At 43.6% G+C, this 20,711-nt stretch overlaps 1 protein-coding gene across 3 annotated transcripts in view; it reads right to left on the bottom strand.

Moving 5' to 3' along the window:
* The window catches only part of KCNIP1 (potassium voltage-gated channel interacting protein 1), a 398,129-nt gene that overhangs the window by 292,539 nt on the left and 84,879 nt on the right, over positions 1–20,711 (bottom strand). The window contains exon 1 of one of the 3 annotated variants that reach the window (XM_061456429.1): positions 991–1,123. The exons of the other annotated variants lie outside the window; for them this stretch is intronic. The gene's annotated coding sequence lies outside the window, so the exon portion shown is untranslated. Of the gene's footprint in view, positions 1–990; positions 1,124–20,711 lie in introns of those variants that run through there. 3 annotated transcript variants of the gene reach the window in all.

Genomic DNA, 20,711 nt, shown 5'->3' with positions numbered 1-20,711 from the left:
ATGGGAAAAAAGGAGGAAGTTGCATTTGCTCTTTTAAATTCACCTGTCATCGTTACTGCATGAATAAATAACAGATGTAGAAATTACCTTTTGGGATTTTCTAGCACCATTTAATCTGTCACTCCAGGAAAGTCACAGATCTCTCCTGAAGCTCACTTTATTTACTCGTATTCAATGACTGTTACAAAAAGGGACTCTTCAGGGGCATGTCATCTCATGGCATAACTTAGCTCAGTTATTACTGCATACACGTAACTGGCTTGTTTCTTCCCTTAATTTCACATTAAGACTTGCCCAGCTCTTTCATTCAGGAGGTAATGTTTAAGACGAGAATTTTCTGAGCTCAAGACTTCCTCACAGGTATAATTGTCACATTGCTGCTTTACCAAGTGTAAAAAAACTCAGCAAAAATTAATGTTGGAACATGAGGAACATTGCATAACCTGAACGCTTGGCATCTTATTACTGAGAAAACCTAAGAAAATCCAGAAACAAAGCTAAAAGGGAAATAATAGGCAATGAATCCCGAGCTAGCAGGGTACCAAGCATGCTTGTAGACACACTATACAACATGCAGTGACACTGGTGTTACCAGGCTGGTTAATTGACCCCACAATTACTGGTAAATGAAAGACTTCTAGCATTTCAGTCTGCTGCAGTATAAGATATTTCCTCTCATTTCTCCTCTTGCAATTCCCACAGCAACAAAGAAGCAGCAAAACCTCATAAATTTAGGCTGACTTTCCATGCACGCACACATCCCCATACCAAACCATGGCCAGCATTTCCAAAAGGGGATGAGCAGTGGGGCTTGTTTGAGACACCGAGTCACATTACATAAAGACTGGTAAGGCGGATAAACCTAAGAGTATCATGTTTGTCAGGTGAGGAGCAGGTATGGGGAGCCCAGCACCATGGGCAGGTGTGGGTCTCTGTGTGTCCCCAGGGTGGCCCGACTGCATGCAAAGGAATGAACAAATGTTGCCTTACCTACAAACCACCAACCTGTTTCCCTTCTAGAAGAGCAAGATGATGATGATAAATCAGGTAGTTTGTCCCCTCTCACTGCACTACTTGTTTCATTAGCAGCACCGGCTCTCGTGAAGGCAGAAACTCCTTCTGCAACATGCACTCACTGAGTTTTTATTCTAAACTTATCCCTCCCCCCAAGCTAACTGCCAATGAGTAGGGAAAAAAGTCTGCATGAAACATAAAAGCAGCTCATCAGAACCTTTCTTTTAGAAGGACAAAGTGCTGAAGTCCATCCAGAAGGCAGGAGCCACTTCTCCAAAACAGTGACCATCAGAGGTGAGGGCACAGTTAATTATTCAGCAGAGGCTTGTGATAACCTCCAGATGGATGCTGACCACTTCAGGCAGCTCCCAGCATGCTGTTCATCAAACGTTCAGCTCATCTGACCTCAATTACTACAGCTCTCTTACAAGTCACTTCTGAGAAACTACTCCAAAGTTTTGGTGGAGCTGTGAGCAAAGGGCTGTAATAATAAAAGTTCAGACTTACATAATGCTCTGCATAGCCAAAGTGACCTGACCAAGTCAGGAAAACCATTTCAGAATGCACTCAACCGTTCAGGCAAAGGTTTGAGCATCTCTGCAACTCCTGTGTTGACACAAGAGGTCCTGCTTTCTGTTTGTGGCACCTGCATGTGCAAATAATATGGAAAAAAAAAAACTTAATATGACTTGGGATGCAAAAAAACACATTAATGTTGTACTTCAGAAAAACCTGCTCCACTATGACCGGATCTTTTGGTTTAGAGTATGAGCTTTATCAAAAATGAATGCTAAAATACATGAAGAAAGACAATCTGTTGCTGAAATCAGCCATCTTCTAGAAAAGCAGTTTTTCCTCTTTGCTTTATTTATGAACCAAAAAGAGAGATCTGCAAATACTGATGAGAGAGTGCCTGTACAACATTACAGATGTCACTAAACTTTACATAACTCGCACAACTAAACCAACAGTTTGGCCACCTGCCACAAGACCTGTAACACCATCACAGCAGCAATTCACTACCGCCTCCCCACCTGCTGACTTGCATCATCTGCTCACACCATCTTGAGCATCCAAAGCTAGTCTAATAGGCAAAATGCAACACTGGCAGGTTTGATTCTGATACAGGAATAAGAGCCCCGCTTCCTCTAAATAGCATTGAAACTGGTATTATGACATTGCCAGGGATAGAGCATTCACAGTTCCCTTGAGCACCGTGTTCCAGGGCTTCACCACCCTCACAGTAAAGAACTTCTTTATATCTAACCTGAATGTCCCCTGTTTAAGTTTTAACCCATTACCCCTTGTCCTATTGCTACAGTCCCTGAGGAAGAATCCCTCTTCAGCATCCTTGTAGCCCCCTTCAGAAACTGGAAGGCTGCTACGAGGTCACCAGGCCACTTCTCTCAGCCTGTATCCAGAGCAGAGGAGCTCCAGCCCCTGATCATCCTTGTGGCCTCCTCTGGACTTGCTCCAACAGTTCCATGTCCTTCTTATATTGAGGACACCAGAACTGCACACACAGTGCTGCAAGTGGGATCTCATGAGAGCAGAGTAGAGGGGCAGGATCACCTCTGACCTGCTGGTCACACTTGTTTTTCTGCAGCCCAGGACACAGGCTTTTGGGGAAGTGGTGGAAGTTCCTCATCGCCATCATGCTCCTCTCACTCCACTCTGGTGGGGTTTCAGCTCCAGCTCAGCATGCCTCAGACCATGCAGGGTAAGGGCTAAACCAGCCAGCAGGCAGCAGTGCCACCGGGGTGAGAGCCCAGCAGCCATGCAGACAGCACAGCTCTGCTCAGAGCTTCGGAAATCATTTATTTTTGCAGTTTAATGGAAAAGAGTAAGATACCATTACTGCAAGAGATGTGAGCAAGTGATGTGAAGCTGCATTCAGTGAGCTATGTCATCTTTTGTAGCCCTAAAGATAATACAGAATTTGTGTGTTACTACTAGAGAAGAAGACATGATAAGGGTGATGCTGCTCTGTCCACTCAGCTATCAGAAAAGACTTAGACAAAAGCCTGTATTCTAGAGGCTTGGAGCAGAAATGCTGGAGTACTGCTGGGAAGGTGCAGTGCTGCCAGGATGCAGCTGATACCCACCAGCACAGCCAGTGTCCTAGACTGCCCAGACACTCACTCACTCAGAACCCCATAAGTACAGCCCCTGCACCCCAACCGGCCACCAGCCCAGTGCTCCTACCCCACTGCTGCTGAGCACACTGGAGAGACCCGTTTCACAAGGGTGCTGGTGTGTGCAGACTCTTGTTATTTATGGGATCCTCGGTAACTTGTCACAGCACACTGATGCTGCTTCTGCTCCTGCCCCATCAGACCACACATTATTAGTGCTTTCAGTTGTATTGGTGAAACGAAAGAGTCATCAACTTCCATAGCAGAAACTGGTGTTTACCCCTCTTGCAGTCAGCCTTCAGAGGAGATTCCCTACAGGTGAACTCTAAAGTTTCAACAGATCCTGGGAGAGCAGCACATTTTTAATTGAAACCCCATGAAACTTGAAGTTTAAACTAATCAGTTTGATTAATAGAACCCCAGAAGGTTTGTGTTGGAAGGGACCTTAAAGCTCATCTGGTTCCAACCCACTGCCACAGGCAGGGACACCTTCCACTACAGCAGGTAGCTCCAAGCCCCGTCCAACCTGGCCTTGAAATTCCCCAGTTTCAGCTAAGTTCTGTTCTGAAGTGCAGGTGAAATCTCAAACCAACACTTAGGGGCTTGAGCCACAGAAAGAAAAATTAGTATTTTGAGAGCAGTTCCCACTATCACCAAGAGTTGCTGGTTTGGCACCATCCAGGGTCTCCCCGTACTGCTGAAGTAAACTGTTCTGGGGTCAGCAGTAGCAGTCATTTTTCTCCTTCTTGGTAGCTGGTGCAGTGCTGTGTTTTGACTTTCGGCCTGGGAACAGAGCTGATAACACCGATGTTTTGGTTTGGCCAAGGACTTTGTGAGCCTCATGCTCTGCCAGGGAGGAGGGGAAGCCAGGAGGAAGCAGAGACAGGACACCTGACCCAAACTGACCAAAGAGGTATTCCATACCACAGCACGTCATGCCCAGGATGTAACTGGGAGTTACCCAGAAGGGCTGGGACTGCAGGATTGGAGGAGGTATCAGTTGGTGCTTGGTCGGGGTGGGGGGGGGCGAGGTATTGGTCGGCTGGTGCTGAGGTGTTGTATTCTCTTCCCTTGTTATTTCCTTTATCATTATTATCATTGGTGGTAGCAGCAGTGATTTGTGTTATACCTTAGTTACTAAACTGTTCTTATCTCAACCTGCGGGAGTTGCATTCTTTTCGATTCTCCTCTCTGTCCCTCCAGGAGCAGGGGGAGGGCAAGAAGAGGGGGAAGTGAGTGAACAAGCTGTCTCTCTGGTTTCAAACCACGACAGAAACTCATATTACTTTCTAGTTTTTGGATATGTTTTAATACTTGTAACTTCTGACACTTACTATTAGCATCCTCCTCACAGCCCTGAGATGGTGAGCATGAGCTGCACCATGTGGTTCACCATAGAGGGACAAGAAAATTGTGTTTCTTCTCAGATAAGTCCCTGATATGCACACCCTGGTGAACTGGCAATTGCCACATTGCTCAGGTAGGAAGCAAAGATAGGGAGAAAGAGAGGAGGATATCCTAGAGGTTAAAAAGCAGAAGAGGAAGCAAAAAGCAGCAATCCAAGATGCTATATAAGATACTATGATACTATATATATAAGATACTATATATATAAGATACCATGCAAATCTGAACAGTATATTTGAGAAAGTGTATCTCACTTTTCATTTTGGTGTTGAAACAAGCTGGACTGACTCTCCAAAAACTGTTTGCATTTACACCGATGCTATTTTCCATCCCAAAAGACAGACTGTTCAGTCCCGGCCTATGTCAAGCAGCACGATTACACAAGGAATGTAATTTTTCCTATTTAAAGCCAACACAGTTTAACCAGCAGCAAGTACTGCTATCCTAGTGTAAGGCTTAATGCAGTTGAGCTCAACAGTCTCTTACATGAGAACAGATACACTTCCACAAATGTGGCTACACCGATATCATTGCATCTAATGATATTTCACTGACTCACGCTGGAAGAAAGTTAAAGCAGCACAATTTTGATGCCTCCAGGTGAGGTTATGCTGGCAAGGGAGAAGCAGGAGCAATAACTGAGTTTTGGTCAGCTTAACTGATATGGTCAGTAGTATCAGCAGCCCTTTGAACATCCACAGAAAGGCTGGTCAAAAAGCCAGTCCTCTTCAAAACGGTGCTGGTGGCGTGACCTCATCCAGCTGCCACCAACCGCAGCTGAGCTGAGGAATTACCACCAAACAGGTTCTCATTTCCAATATGAAGTGAAGGAAATGCAACCAAAGGAGACAAATGTCTAGGCCAAGATATCATCTGTAGGGCAGAGGTGGCATCTGAGATCTGTCATTTCCAGCACCACAGACTAGAACTGGACACAGCACCAACTACAAAACAAACTGCAGTTTCTGCCATTAAAACACATCACCATAGCTGGCTTCTCTGAGAAAGCTGAGCTGCCTTCAAACGGCTGCCTCAGTGTTTTGTGGTTTAGCTCTCACCCCTACCATATACACCAAGGAGAAAAGCTGCAGCAGGTTAAAGATTTAACCTTAAGAACAGAAAAAATACACCCAAACCCCATACTGTTTCCAGCCTGTGACATTTGATTAGTCAGTTCTTTTGGCTGTTGTACGTTGGTGTGACATCATTAGTTTCAGAGCTCATCTTTCCCAGTTAAGAATATGACCATATGATCTGAAAATGATGACTTTTCACCATCTGGTAAATGTCTCTATTTCTACCTGTAACTATACCAAGAATAGGAGTATTTTCCACTTGGGAGGGTACTGAGAACAGACTGATATTCATCAGCATGCCACAACAATTGCTTAGAAACAAGTTCCTCCACTTTGATTTCCCACTGCCAGACTAACAGGTATCTGCCATGTCAGCCTTTCTCTCTCTCGACCGCTGACCTGACTGAACACCATCACTGCTGCTCATCATCACTTTTTCCCCCACTTCTTGAAACGTTCACTGATGATTATCCCAAAGAGACTGAGAATCAATTTCTCAACCTGATAAGGAAGCACAACTTGTCCTGCTTCCCAGAACTCTCTCTGAGCCTTACTCAGGGGCTTACCCAGGCCCAAGGGTACTCAGACTTGCCCAGGACCACTCTGTGATTTCCAGAGCAAGCCAGATGACTTGAGGAGGTTGGTGGCTTAGGTGACGAGAACATCCATCCCCACAGCTCACACACTATCACTGTCATCAATACCTTCCCCCTTACACTTAGCTGGTAATACTTTTTCAGTTTAGACTTTGATATCTTACACTGCAAACTTACTCTTTCATGTACCCATCACACTTCACTTCAAAACAAGGTTGTGATTTTCATGCCATCATTGCTGAAGCCTGCCCTGTGAGCTACTGAATGGTGCTTGCTTCTTGAAGGATGCTGGGTTTCACATCTCAGCTGCAACAGCAACACTCTATAAGCATCAGGTCCTTTGTTTTCAGAGATTTAGAAGCAAGTTACATCATCACCTTAGTGCTGCAGAAAGGTTATAGAGCAGGAAGGACAGGACTGAACCAGATCTCATGAAATAAGCAACATTAAAAAAACATCAAGACAGCTGAGTGGTGTTTTATTTCTAATCTCAGTCCTTGTCGAGATAACTTATTGAGCTATTTAAAATAGCTCACCATCAAATTCTGCATTAATCTCCTAACCTTGCTGCTCTCCAGAGGATTATAGAATTCATAATTATGGCTATAGAAACCAAACCTGTAGATACAGAATTTCAAAAGGCCTGGATAATTGTGTAACTATAACTAGTTATGCAAGATGAGATAACGAGGTCAACAAAGCATCGTGCTTCAAGGCACCCATTAGAAGGGTCAGGAAGGAATTACAGTCTCTGTACAGCTCTGCAAACCTGGCTATGTTTTTTAGTCTGGAACAGAAGAGCCTGTCTTCTGCAGGAGAAACAATGAGAGTTTGCTGCTCCTACCTGCTATTCTTTTGAGTCAAATAACCCTGAAATCCCATTGGGTTTGGGAGGCAACACATCAGAAGGAGATGAGATCCCCAGCCGGTGAACTCCTTTTAACTCGAGTTTAATATTACTTTCCAGTTAGCTGCTGTAAGTCATCCCACTAAGGACTGCCAGGTATCATCTAAGGTTTTCTTTCAGCTTCCGTAAAGTCCATCCCATGGAGATTTCCTGCTCCCCACAACATTGTGTTGATGGCTGTGATCACGCCGATAGCTTTTCAGCTCTGTGCCTGGGAACGGTAAAATGAGTATGATCTGAGTGCCTCGGCCAGGCAGAGCCCCTGCTGGGCTGGGGGCATGTGCACTTGCACTTGGGGACTGCAGCCACGTCCAGAGGCGGAATGCTGATTTTTATAAATATATACATATGTATGTATATGTGCATGCATGTATATATAAACCACACACACTTCCATGTACTTTGCCTTTTTTTCCTCCCTTACTTTAACTTCACACAAGTCATATGCTGAGAATACTTTGGTCACGACATAGTTTTGTGAATAAGGCTTCAGACAGACGTCAAGGACATCTTTCTTGGAGCAAACACCTACATAAGGCATGATTTTACACAGATAATAAGTGACAGATGACAGTGAGCCAAACCATGTGTTTACTGGCAGACTCGCTTCCCAGCCCATCTACCTGGCATGAGGGGTATTAAGTCAGCTCTGGCTCTTGCAAGTGCTACCTAAACGTGAAGGATTTTGGGAATAACCATAGGAGGCATGTAGCAGCCTATCCCGCTGTGCTAGAACAGACTGAAAATGATCAAGGCTTTCCATGAAAGAATACTAAACCAGCCTTTGTTTGAAAAGCAGAACTGCCTAACAATTGGGCACATTTTATAGAACAAAATTACTTGTCTGTCTCTTCCTTCCACTGAGGAAGAAGCAAGCAGGCAAACAAGGGAAAAAACAGGACAGGAAAAAGACACCAAGAAAGGCCAAAACTCAGATGTTTATGTTTGGTCAGACATGGATCTTCCTCACGGAAGATTTTATTAGCTTTGAAAAATGCCTTTGAGAGGAGAGAGGAAGGAGAGAGAAGCAGCAGCTTTTTCTGACCTGCTCTATGAAAAATGAACTCTTCCGTGCACAGAAAAGCCCCTCCAGCTTGCAATGCTGCTGCTCCCCTGCGATGAGACACACCCCCCCATGTCAAAATTTGCTAAACTAGAGCCTTTCCTCAGCGCAACATTCCTGCAAAGGTGCAAAACCCTTTGTACCGCACAGGAGTGCAAGTGTGTCCTGAACACAGACCTGCGTTTGCAGTCCCCTGGGACTCATCCAGCACCATGTCACTTCCCCATGACAGGCAGTAGAACGGGCCAGCACTACTCAGGTCTGTGACATTAACCTCTTCCCAGCTGACATCATTCATGCCCTGCCCGCAAAAACTCAGACCTACCATTACAAAGTTATCATTTGCAGTTTGGTTGCTTTCCCCCCCTCAGCCCTGCATCAGTGTCTTCTCTTAAGCGTTTCCTCTGGTGGCGGTGACAGGAGGAGCTGGCACTTGCTATGGAGCAGGAGCCAGCTCTGCTCCCCGCTGCTCCCGTGCTGTGCCACGCCAAGCCAGGAGAAGCCCATTGCCTGTGCTGAGCGGCAGGGGTCCCGAGCGCCCCTCGCCACCCCCGAGCCGGCAGGAGCCGCAGAGGGGGCAGGCCCTGCGCATCACAAGGCAGCTATTCATCAACTTCCATGCTCCAGCTACGGGCTGGCAAAAGCCTTCTCTTTTCCAGTCCAGTTAGTGGCTATAATACTGAAGCTCAATGGACTGCTCCTTGTTTGCCTTGCTTCCTAGGAAAGCAGAGGCTCTCCCAGGATGGCTGGAGTATTGCACACAGCTGCTGTAGGCTGCAAGAAATGGTGGGGTGCCAGGGAGTCCTCTCAGTGTGGTGCTGCATGCACTGCTGTTCTCTGGGCCTTAGGAACCGGCTCAAAGGAAAGACAAGGGCCTGAAAGATGGTTTCCAACCTCACCACCAGGAAAGGCAACCTCACCTTCAAATCTCTTAGAGGGCAACGAAGAGGCCAAGCCTGCACATGCACATGGCAATGCTCTCAGTCAGATGCACACAGAAAAAAGATGTATTAAACCAAGCAGAAAACCAGAAAACACCACAAGAGTGGCTTTCCTCTATCTATCTATCTATCTATCTATCTATCTATCTATCTATCTATCTATCTATCTATCTATCTAATGTTATGTAGATAGATTAATGGATCTATAACACTATATACACAGATAAAAAGCATTACAGTCAAACTTCTCCAAGGTCAGCCCTCTTGGGCACCTGCAGGCACTTCTATCCCAGCCCGTGTTGACTTTGCTTGGTGTACAAGGCAGCAGCACTTTGTTCAGAGAACATGGGCTGGGTGTTCGCATGTGGGTTGTGGGTGGTCCATAAACTTCTATCAGGCAAGGCAAGCACTTAATATCATTATGGAAAGCAGAGATATTTTATGGTAATATATTTCAATAACAGTAATGTAAGTTTTTAAACATTCACTGGGCAGAAGGCAACAGAACACGTGGTTCCAGCCCTGACAGAAGGGTAGGTCAGGCTAGGTATACATCAGGTGGTGTCACAGCCTGATCCCAGTGACTGCAGATGAAACCACTGTGGGAGGATCCCTCACACTCACTGCGGGACTCACCGGTCAGAGCCCCAGGGCAGCCACTCTTAGCAGGGCCTTCATTTATCCACATGGAAAGTGCTGATGAGGTAGATCTTTCCCAGCTGTTATCTGTATAGTGATCTGCACTCGTATAATCTATTTATCCATTCTGCTTCAAATCTGAGTACAAAATACAGTGCAGTATCACGATGGGCAGAGAGTATGAACATATCAGTTGTTGTATTAAACAAAAATACTGTTAAGGTAAGGAAAAAGTTTTCAATGCCCAGATGACTAGTTTTTTTAGAGATGGTATTTCACCATCTTTACACTATCTTTCAGAAGCATCATTAAAAGACAATGCCACGTTTTTCTTGCCAATTTGGAACTTCAAAGAGAATATAACAGCAGCAGCAAAATAAAGATTTTGATACCAGTAAGAGCTTTGCCTTCATGGATGTATAATTTAAACTGCCAGACTTCTGGAACATTTCTATACAACACAGACAGTCATTAACAATCCTGTCCCTCAAGACATCTACTAATTTGTTTTATTGCCTTTATATTTTTGTCCCCTTTCATTTTCTGCAATATAATCATAGTTCAGTGACTTCATCTGCAAGGAATCCAGCAACAAAGCTTTGGCTGTAATGATGTACAACAAATGAATCACAATGCCTTAATCACCCAGTTCCCTTTACTGTTGCCTCATTTGAAATCAGAGATTCCCCCACCCCCCACCCCCAATTCAATTATATTTGCTATTGCTTTACAAAAATTAACACAGGTAAAGAATTGAGCATAATTGTCCCTACACTTCCTGAAAAATAAAGCAAAACTAAAAAATAATCACAAGTTACTGCAAAACCAAGCAGTTTTCAGGCATCAAAGCTTTCTGCATCCTCAGAGGAAGAAGAAATGGTCTTGAAGAACTACATGGTTTTCCCACCACGTTGTGCTACACAGTACACAAAAGTGACATTCGCCACTGGAGTGACAAACACCAAAGGTGCTGTTACAAAAGAATCATGAGATTGGGATTACAGCAGGGTTTTTTTATTCCCATTTAAGCCTTGCTAATGTCTAACAATACACTCCAGAGCAAGAGGAATCAACATCCTGGATGCAGAACTGCTGCACGCACAGCCAGGCACACATGGCTATAGGGTCTCAGCATCGACTGAGGAATCTTCGTGACAGTAATTTCTTAGCATTTGCATAGAAGAAGCACTTGTGCAGTATTTATTATGGGTTTTCTTATTGTCTTTTGCTGTCATGAGGATGAGAACAGTAATGAAGTTCCCCTGTCCTGTACCTCAGAAATTGCCTCTTCTCCTGAAGAAAACATTCCTGCCTGATAGCTTTGATCTTCCTTGTGAGTCTTTGTGGTTCAGAGCGTGTCCTACACCTTGCTTACTTTGGTATTCTCACAAGATCCCAAGATAAAAGGCCAGCTTCTGTCATACCCTCCCAGACGACTTTCTTCTAGCCTCAAGTGACAGTTGTTAAGCATTTTTAATGGATCTAGTACCCCAGAGACTTTTGTGAGCAAGCAGAGATCTCTCCAGCACTCTGCCCCATCCCAAAGGGGATTGCTCCAGAGGGGGGCTCAACAGGCTGGGCACAACCTGCAAGGCCTGTCAAAGGTTTGAGGGGTGAGAGCCTGGTTCTAGAGTACAACCAAATGCCATACAACAAAATCCCTTGATCTGCTCAAAAGAGAAAATGAGACAAACTGGTGTGTACCTGTTCTGCCTTTGAGATCATCATCTTCAGTTTCAACCAGCCCATTTTCTTAGTTCAGGATTCCAAAAGTAATTTGCACATAAAACTGGGCAAACAGATGTTCCTCCATGTGATCGGAGCACACAAATGATGTTTGTGCATATAAATTACATTTTCCTATCCCCAGAAAACTGACACACTAAAAGGAAAATTATTTCTCTCCAGGCCGGTCAAGAGACATCAAGAATAAATATTTTATCACTCAACTAACTTGAACAACAAAGGAATCTTCCAAAGCTTATCACATTAAAAAGAACCCTTACCTGAATTAGGACCATTGTACTTAAATTGGATGCTGATATACGATTCCTACATTGAGACCACTTGAAAATTTGGCTAAGGAGCTATGGCCATATCCTGATCTTGCTGATGCTTCTGTAAATCCACTGACACCAAAGGATTTTGTCTAGATTTTCACCCAAGGAATGGTGATTCTGCCCCATACTTGTATCAGTTTTGTTGGAAGACACTCCTTGGAGAGGCTGTCTCTCTCATTGAATCATCTATTTGTTTTTTAGGGAAACAGCATAAAATCTCGTCAGAGCAAATTTCAGGGTATTCTCTTCCTATTTGGAGAGGAAGAGACTTTACAAACACTGATATAATGATTTCCTGTAAGCTCTGTGCAAATATGAAGCTTTCAGATACGGAGGGGTGAGGAAATGGTGTGCTTCTAAAGCAAATGCCCCAGCTTTAATTTTGCAGAAGCAATTAGTTTTAAACTCAAGAACAAGAGAATTTCATTCTTCTCCTAAGAGACAGTAATGCTCTTTCAAATATATGCAGAGGCATTCAGATACTTTATGTCCGCTAGAATAACAATAACTAGTGAATAATGATTTGGAGTTTGTTCTCATTTTCCCCATGGCTTTGACTTTCAGCCCTGGGGGTCTGACTGCATTCCCAAGGCCGGAAGGAAAGTAGTAAGAACTGGTCGGTGCTGAAATTACAAATGCTGCCCAGTTTCTCATTCCACAAACCCATCAATAAGCCCAGCTCCCACAGCTCCACACAGAGCCAGAATTCAAAGCTCTGAACCACATATTGGGAGACTTTCACCTAAAATGCTCAGATTTATGACTAAGCCTTTTATCATTCAAGTTCCTGACAAGAAAAGGTATGATGCTACACAGACTTCCCAGCAAAAGTCAAGCGGGCAGAACCTAAAGAGGAGCAGGAAGGATCTGGGAGAGCCAGACCTGCTGCCCAAGAAGCTTCAAACTGGTGGCACAAGCATCTTAAACCTTACTGGAGTGCAGCAGGATCCAGTCCCCAGCTGGCACAGCAGCAGGGACTTTGTGCTCAGTGCTGAGCACCCCTTCAGAAGCTGCACAAGGACTGGCAGCCCAGTGGGCTAATGCCTTCTTGAATTACAATTCTTAAATCCGCTCTTGGCAAAGTGAATAAAATTGCCATTGCATCTTTGAGAAAATGTTCAGTTTCCCATTCAGATACATCTCAGTAACCCAGGTCTTGCTTCAGCTTTGTAAAAAGGAGCTATTTCTCCAAGGTCTGGATCTCCATGGTCTTTGCTGGCAGTGGCAGCAGTGCAGGCCCTTGCCTGCCCCGTATTTCCAGTCACTGCTGGGGATACCATCTCCCATTGTGAGCAAGTTCACAGGGAAGGACAAGAAATAGGGAACCAAGCGCTGTTCCCACAATGTCCTGACAAGATAACTAGGTGGAGTTGGGGAAGGACACCCCAAAACCAGAAGGGAGTAGCTAGAAACATCCTGACGCCTGCTCATACCTATGGGGGTTGCAAAATGGTGTTTTGCCAAAGATTCCTACCAACCCTTTCCCCTTCTGCGAGGTTGCCCCAACTGTATGTTGGTGCTCAGACTGACTTGGTTGGATGAAAAATTTACTGCCATAAAGTATAAAAAGAAATACCCATGAAACCAGATAACTGCCCATGGTTTTCCTGTTCTGCTTTTTCCTCATCTATTACAGAATCAACAGAGCACCTTCATCTTCACATTGCATTCAATTCCCAGAAGGTGGATAAGCATTCAGAGCAGCTCAGATGTTAACAACAATTTAAATATGACCTGCTCACTTAGATGACCAGCAGTCTTCCAGATATATAAGGTACATAGGAATCCATTTTCAAAATCTCATCATATAATACTGGTTTGAAATGCAGTCCCAAATCTGATGGTAAGATACCAAAATGAGGATTCAAACACAAAAGAAGCTCTTTTTACATACGGGAGTATCCAAACAGGCAGACAGGATTACCCTGAAGTGTGCTTATATTAAAAAAAAAGTGAGGTAATAAAAAGTATAAAAATATAACATCTTACTGGTTCTTGGTGTGAAACTATTTAATCCATGGACAGGTGAGTTTTCAAATCTGAACTCGTTATAAGAGGACCTGCAAAAAGAGGAGCTGTTCTCTTCTGTGTAGGATTACTTCTGTGAGAACATGCCCATTTTTGCCCAATTGTGTAAATTAAAGGTGTTGCACTGGGAGACTACACATTCACATGAACAATCCCAACTAGAGTGGCTTTTTGTGGCAGCCATTTCATTTTCATTCCGTAATTCCACCTAGGTTTCATTCAGTGATTATTTAAAATTACCAATTCGTCTTCTAAGCCCCAAATACTGCTAATAGCAGATTATACTTAAAATTGCTCTAACAGGTCTAACTCCCACACAAAGAACATTGCAACACAGAATGGGAACCCTGGGGAGTGTTTCCCAGGTAGAAAATTTTAGACTGTGAGGCTGCACAAAGACAAAGAAGAACCTAACACTGGTACATGGAATAGCAGCTTTTCCTAAGAGAAGGATATTTAGCAAGAAGCCTATTGGGATGTGGTAGGGGATTAACCTACATCCCTTCAATTCCTGCTTTGGCATGGCTCTTTCTTCCTTAGCTGACTATTCACTGGCAGTGTAGAAATTCAGGGCAGCAGGATAAGCTGCACTGAAACATAGAAATTGTTCTGAGACTTCACTACTGTGCTGTTTGGGGACCATTCCTGAAGGCTTTCATCTTCAACTTTGCTTTTATGTCATCAAGCTGGAGCATTTAAACTATTTACCTCCCGTTTTATGCTACCATGCCTTGCGCACTTGTAAATAAGCATGTACCTTCATATCTGCCAGGAGTTTCTGTGTCTTACTGCCTTCAAACCTCAGTTTTACTTGCTGCACGCAGAGCCCTCAGCAATAAAAATGATACTTTTCAGTGATGCTCTTCCTTTCCTGCTGGCAAAGAGGACACTGGTTTCCTCCCTCATGGAACCCTTGCCATCCCTTCCTCCACTGGCCCTCTTCCTCCTCTAACCCTACCCGCCTGTCTGCTTATTTTGCAACCCCCAGCATCCCTTCTGCAGCCCAGGCATCACCATGCAGGGCAGCTCTGACAGCCTCTGCCCATGGGGAAGGCTTAAACCCTCTCCAGGAGCCCTACTGGATGCATTAGGTGACAACTACAAGGCAGCCTACTCTCACAGCTCAATCCTTTCAATCTTGAATGATTAAGTGTCATCAAGCACTCAGTGAAGAGAATTTCCTGTGAGGGAATTCCAGGGGCACCCACTCAGTTGTGATGCTTACATCGTGTGCCCAAACCCAAGCAAAGACTGTTCAGGTCAAACCAGATTCAAGAGCAAGTAAAGAGAATATGAACAAAGCTAAGGAAATCTGTCTGTCTTGAGCACATGGGCATTGTACCTATCCATGATCCCACCTGGATAAACATTTGATCCACTGCAGGATTTGCAGTAGTTTGGCTCAACTTTGTAAAGTGATTCCTGGAGCCATTCAATAGCTCACAGGAAGAGGCACAGGGGAGAGATCAGAGATCCTGGCAGGGACCCAGGGCCTAAATTCCATTCATGATAGCAGAAATTTGTCCATTTTCAATGTTTCTATCAATATTTCTTTGAAAGGAAAATAAGGGTACCTACTTGAAGACGAGATTTTTCTTCATTTCCTGAGAGATACAAAAAAGCCACTTCTAGACTTTGCCCTAAGCTAAACCAAACTCTCCACCTTCTATTCAATTGATTAATAAAGTTAAACTTCTCCTTTTGCAAATTTTACAATAGACTAGACTAGACAAATAGACTTTGCCCTAAGCTAAACCAAACTCTCCAGCTTCTATTCAATTGATTAATAAAGTTAAACTTCTCCTTTTGCAAATTTTACAAGGTAGAACATCAAAGAGCAATGCTGCTCCTTCGCTGTGTGTGAAAACATTAGTTTTCCTCACATTTTTACTAGGTACAAAAAGAATTTAAAGTGCACATTGGTGCAGCACTTGAGCCAGGCCTGGTACGGATGCAGAGAAGCGTTTTGGTATAATTTATGACAAAGAAAGATTCTAAAGGATTACCTGTCATGTGAGACATGAGCAGGATGACACTCAAAGCCTCACAGTTATAGGGAATAGTTCTTGAACCACAAAAAACAGATTTGGATATTTACTTACTCATATATGCAATCACATTTTAATTGGAAGCTTTGGCTAGGCTGTTTTAAAAGATGCATGGAATAAAACCTGAAGGCAAAAAGGGTTCAGAACTAATCTCAAACCATGAATTTTAGAAGCTTTTGGATTTGAGTTTACCAACATGCCCAGTATAATGAATAGCTTTGCATATGAATAGCATTATGGGCTAAGAATAGCCCATTCCAGGCTACAACAGGAGAAAAGAAATGACCTAAAGAATGTTCAGAATTGTCTTCACTGTTGCAACGATGAGTTCTCTGTTAGTAAGGAGAAACATAAGAGTTTTGAGAGTAATTATCTGAATACAAGAAGAGATGTCATGAACTCGAGCAGGACAAAAGCTGCAGAGACTGCCCCATAGAGGTAAACATGCTCCACAAAACAGAAAAAAGTTCATGATGAAAGCTTACGCTGCACTTCATGGAAGGCAGAACATCACTGCAAACCACAGAACTACCCCAGGGACTGATGGTTCCAACAGAGAGCGTCCCAGAGAGAGATTTCACTTTTCTGTCAGGAGGACAAAAAACAACCAAAGATCTGTCATTAGTCACCAACAGACCTTCCCAAATACAATAAAACCTAGCACTAATAGACTGGTCACTGTAAAGCTGTCTAGCTCATAGCTGCTTTCAGCTTTTGGGTGAGTTAAACTGTAGCAAGGTGCATATTCAGACAGGCTCCACTGTCATGTATCTACACCTTCTCTCTAAATGTAAGTCCCTTAAGGTCCCCTAGTGTGGAGCGAAATCACTGGAAAGAATCCAGCAGGATATTGCTTTTCCCAACTGTCCCACTCTCACGGTCACATAAATCACGCTATTACCTTGTAGAAAAGGGGAAGCAAACAGATGAGTACACACAAATTGAAGTCAGGACCTGAGGGTCTGGAGGGAAGAAATCAGCTCCAACCTGCTCTTGTTGAACTTGTCAGCTTTTATCACCCCACCTCCATAATGAATGATTCTATGATTCACTGTAGCCCAGGTCCAAAGAGAGACCAGCATGTGGGAGCAGCAGCAGCACTGTGCCTAGCAACACACTCCAGGTAGAAGAGCTACCAATAGCTTCACAGCTCCAACCCAAACCCTAACACAACTTCAGGCACCAAAGAGAGCAAAGCTTAAGCTGTCATGAGAAATGAGCTTCTTGAGAAGCCAAGGGCTCTTGATGACAGCTTTGTGTGAATCACAATGAGAAAGAATCTTCAGCAAACATTTTCCTGTCAGTGTTGAAGCTCAACATTTGCAACAGCGTGTTTGTTCTCTAATCAAAGGTGAGAGCTTATGGCCAATGTCAAAGCTGAATGAAAAGCAAAGCTAAGCAAGTGATTTACAAAAGAAAAAGATTGTTACAGTCCTTTTACTCTTAATTTCTGAAGTTTTCAAAGCCAAAGGGAATTTTGCCCAGAACTTTGCTAAGACCTACATCAGATCTCCTTCCTAGCACACACCAAAACAGAAAGAGGAAGTTTGCAAGGACACAACCATTTACAACATTTGTATTTTAGTGCTGTCATGCACTGCTCTTCCAAGGAAGCCTTTCCTGGTTTTACCACAGAATTCCTGGCTATACCGAGGCACCATGTTATGCTGTAGTATTTCTGGAGCCAGCTACTGTGCTGGAGAGCTCCTCCTGTAAGTGTAAATAATAAGCTAAAAATCTTGGAAGGAGAGATGCAAATACTGCTATGTATTGAAACACTTTTAAGTCAGTCAATGCCTCTGTATCAAATATAACCAGAGAATGTTATGCACAGGGTGAATTTTAATAAGCAAGGCTTTCCTCCTTCCTGCATTACTAATATGCAATGTCAGGAAGGTAAAGGAGGGTTCTTTAGTACTTTCTTTAATCAAACAATTATTAAATCTGAGGTGTGACCAGGCTAGGAAGCACTTGTGCTCCTACAGATTATCTTCTTGGCAACCGCTAAGACAAACCGCTCACCACACTGCAGGCCAGGACCGCATTAACAGCAGCACCAGACAACTCTTGATGTGTGCTGGGCTGAGGCATCCTTGTAGCTCTGTTCTTTGGTAAAGGGAATTACAAATTTGCAACCAGGTAATTTTCATCCAAGTTATAAATGCTCAAAACCCCACCATCTCCCCTTGTCCACGCTCAATAGAGAGCAGTTACAGTTCTTTAGTTCCTGTGTTGATGTGTTCCTCCATACCAGATGGCTTGGTGAGATAGTCAAGCACTCCCAAACAGGACATTTTTTGGCAAGTTCTTTTTGGAGACTGGACACCACTGGCACTTTGGCAGCAGCTTCGTTCACTCTGAACAATGAATAAATAACACTGACAGGCTCAGCTGTTCCTCTGCTCCAGGAAACGTGCTTCTGCTTTGATAAACCGGCTTAGTGAGCATAACAAACAGGCAGATCCACACGGGCTTGGACTGGATATTTATCTGTAGCCTCAGAATGTGCAGTCTTTCTGCAGTAGAAGCCATTTCCATGGAAATTCCAGCAAGACACCAAATAAATATTTTGAGTTTAGATCTAACTACAACTCAAAGTGAGAAACTACCTTGGAGTGTGCTTCTGTTGCACATTCCACAGGAAAATGAGGCATCCGTTTCACAGATGAAATGGCACACACCAAGATTTATATTAAGCCTGTAAAACATTCTTGGTAAAGGTGCCTAACAGTTAAACTTGGAGAGCACGTAAAGGTAAAGTAGGACAGATGATTGAACTGTCTAAAAGTCAGTGTTCTATAATTTTTCTGCAGGAAAGGAAAACATTCCCTGACATTTTTCTATGTCAGGGAAAAAAAAAAGGACTATTCATGTAAATAGCTGTTGAAAATAGCCAGGAATTATGAAAGAGAAAGGAATTTGGTTCAACAAAGCCATCTATTTTGCAGGTTTCCTGCGTGCCTCCACCTGCAGTCTTCTCTCAGATGTTTTTCTTTTCATCTTTAAACTGAGAACATCCACCTATTTCCAGTCCTCTGCCACACAGTTATATGCACTGGTTTGCATTCAACAGAGGCCACAGGGGACTTGGTAAATGATCTGTCTGGATTCTTTCGCATATCAGGAGTAGGAAGAGAAGTACTCAAAAAAAATAGATTTTTGAATATTCAGGCTGTAGCGCTTCATGGAACTTCCTGTGAAGTGAGAGTGACCCCTGTTACATTTAAATGAAGTTAGATCTGGCCTTCACTGAACATATGCAAAAGTCTACCCCAGCTGGTTCCTAAACATCAGTGAGAGGGTATTCCCTGCTCAAAGACATACCTTTAAATAAGAGAGGCCCAAACAACAGCCCCCTGCTGCAAACCCAACAGGCTGAGTTTGTCAAGAGCCTCTGACTCACACAGCAGTTAAAACTCAGCATCATTACTGCCAGAGTTGGTTAAACATTGATTGCCTGGTAATTTAATTCTTGCTTGTTATCCACTAAGAGAGCATAATTATAACAAATATGTTTGTAGCTTATTGTTTTCATGTATGTTTGTGGGTCTTCAACAAGCTGAAACATCTCATAGCCAAACAGACTTATTGTTCATATTTAGACTAGTTTTATACAGGCTAACTGTAATCCCAAGAGTTACCTCTGATTCCGTCCTAGGAGATAGACTCAGCATAGATCCCAAACTGTGCCATATGAAGAATGCATGGCTGCTGCTACAGGATCATCCTCTGTCACGACCCTGTCGTTTATGGCCATCACCTTGTCTCTTACTGCTTAAGAAATTGCCTTTTCATAACTCACTTTTGGGGCTGTCATAGAACATACTCAAGAAACAAGAAGAGATGAAGGAAGAACAACAAATGATGGAACATTTTAAGTCTTACTATTGCCAGTATTTCAGATTAACTGTTTTCAGTTAATATGGCTATAATCTCTAAATCAAAGAGGCATCAAACATAACCACATTGCACTCCCAGCTAGCCATCCACCAGGATAAAGAATGACACGGTAGCTCTCGCACGTTGCTGCAACGTTCAGACTGGAGAGGACGCTCCTGCCGTGCTGCCAAACCACTCCCATTCTGTTATGGATGCAGTTACACAGGGAAGGTCACTTCTCCAAGTGGGAAAGGTGGAAGCTCAGCCTTTCTTTGCTATGCAATTGACAGTGAGCCCTGCCAGAGATACGTGGCGCATGAGGACACTGTTCCAGCCCACCAGTGCTAGTGAAGGACAAAGCAGGATAAGGGCAGACATGCAGCAGACTTGTCAGGTGTTGGAGGAGAGAACAGAAGTAACTGGCTGGCTAGGACAAAGGCATTACCAGAAAGCCATTTCCCTGTGCATACATAAATACACACATACATACATAGCCACAGAAGAATTCCAATTTTGCAGAACACAGAAACAGGCTTTTCATTTCTAAGCTGAATTCTAAAGCAAACCCTATTTCCCTGACATACAGCAAATGTCAGTCAGCATTTTTAGCCTCAAAGAACTAAATTTGGGAAGCCTTCCTTACAATTTTTATTCTCCATCCTTCCAGCTTCACCTCAAAAATAATTTATGAGCTTTGTGGCCAGTAAAAACTCCCTTCTTTTAAAAGGAGTTACACCCTCCTGCTAAGGAAGCAGCCCTGAAATGGGTCCTTTAGTTCGTTTCTTTGTGTAAAAGCACTCCTGACATAAGAATAATTAAACTATGCATGACCGAGATGCTTATGACTACTGGATCCAGTCAAAAGAATATGAGACCCTGGTAGCACAGAATTCTCCATGCGCTGGGGCATCACCTTCC

Source organism: Pezoporus flaviventris, unplaced genomic scaffold (assembly GCF_033815535.1).
Source record: "Pezoporus flaviventris isolate CSIRO_AGI_PZ_B2104156 unplaced genomic scaffold, CSIRO_AGI_Pfla_v1 ptg000023l, whole genome shotgun sequence".
NCBI classification, from domain to species: Eukaryota; Metazoa; Chordata; class Aves; order Psittaciformes; family Psittacidae; genus Pezoporus; species Pezoporus flaviventris.
Note: the sequence above shows the minus strand (reverse complement) of the source record. Positions and strands in the feature narration are given on the sequence as shown.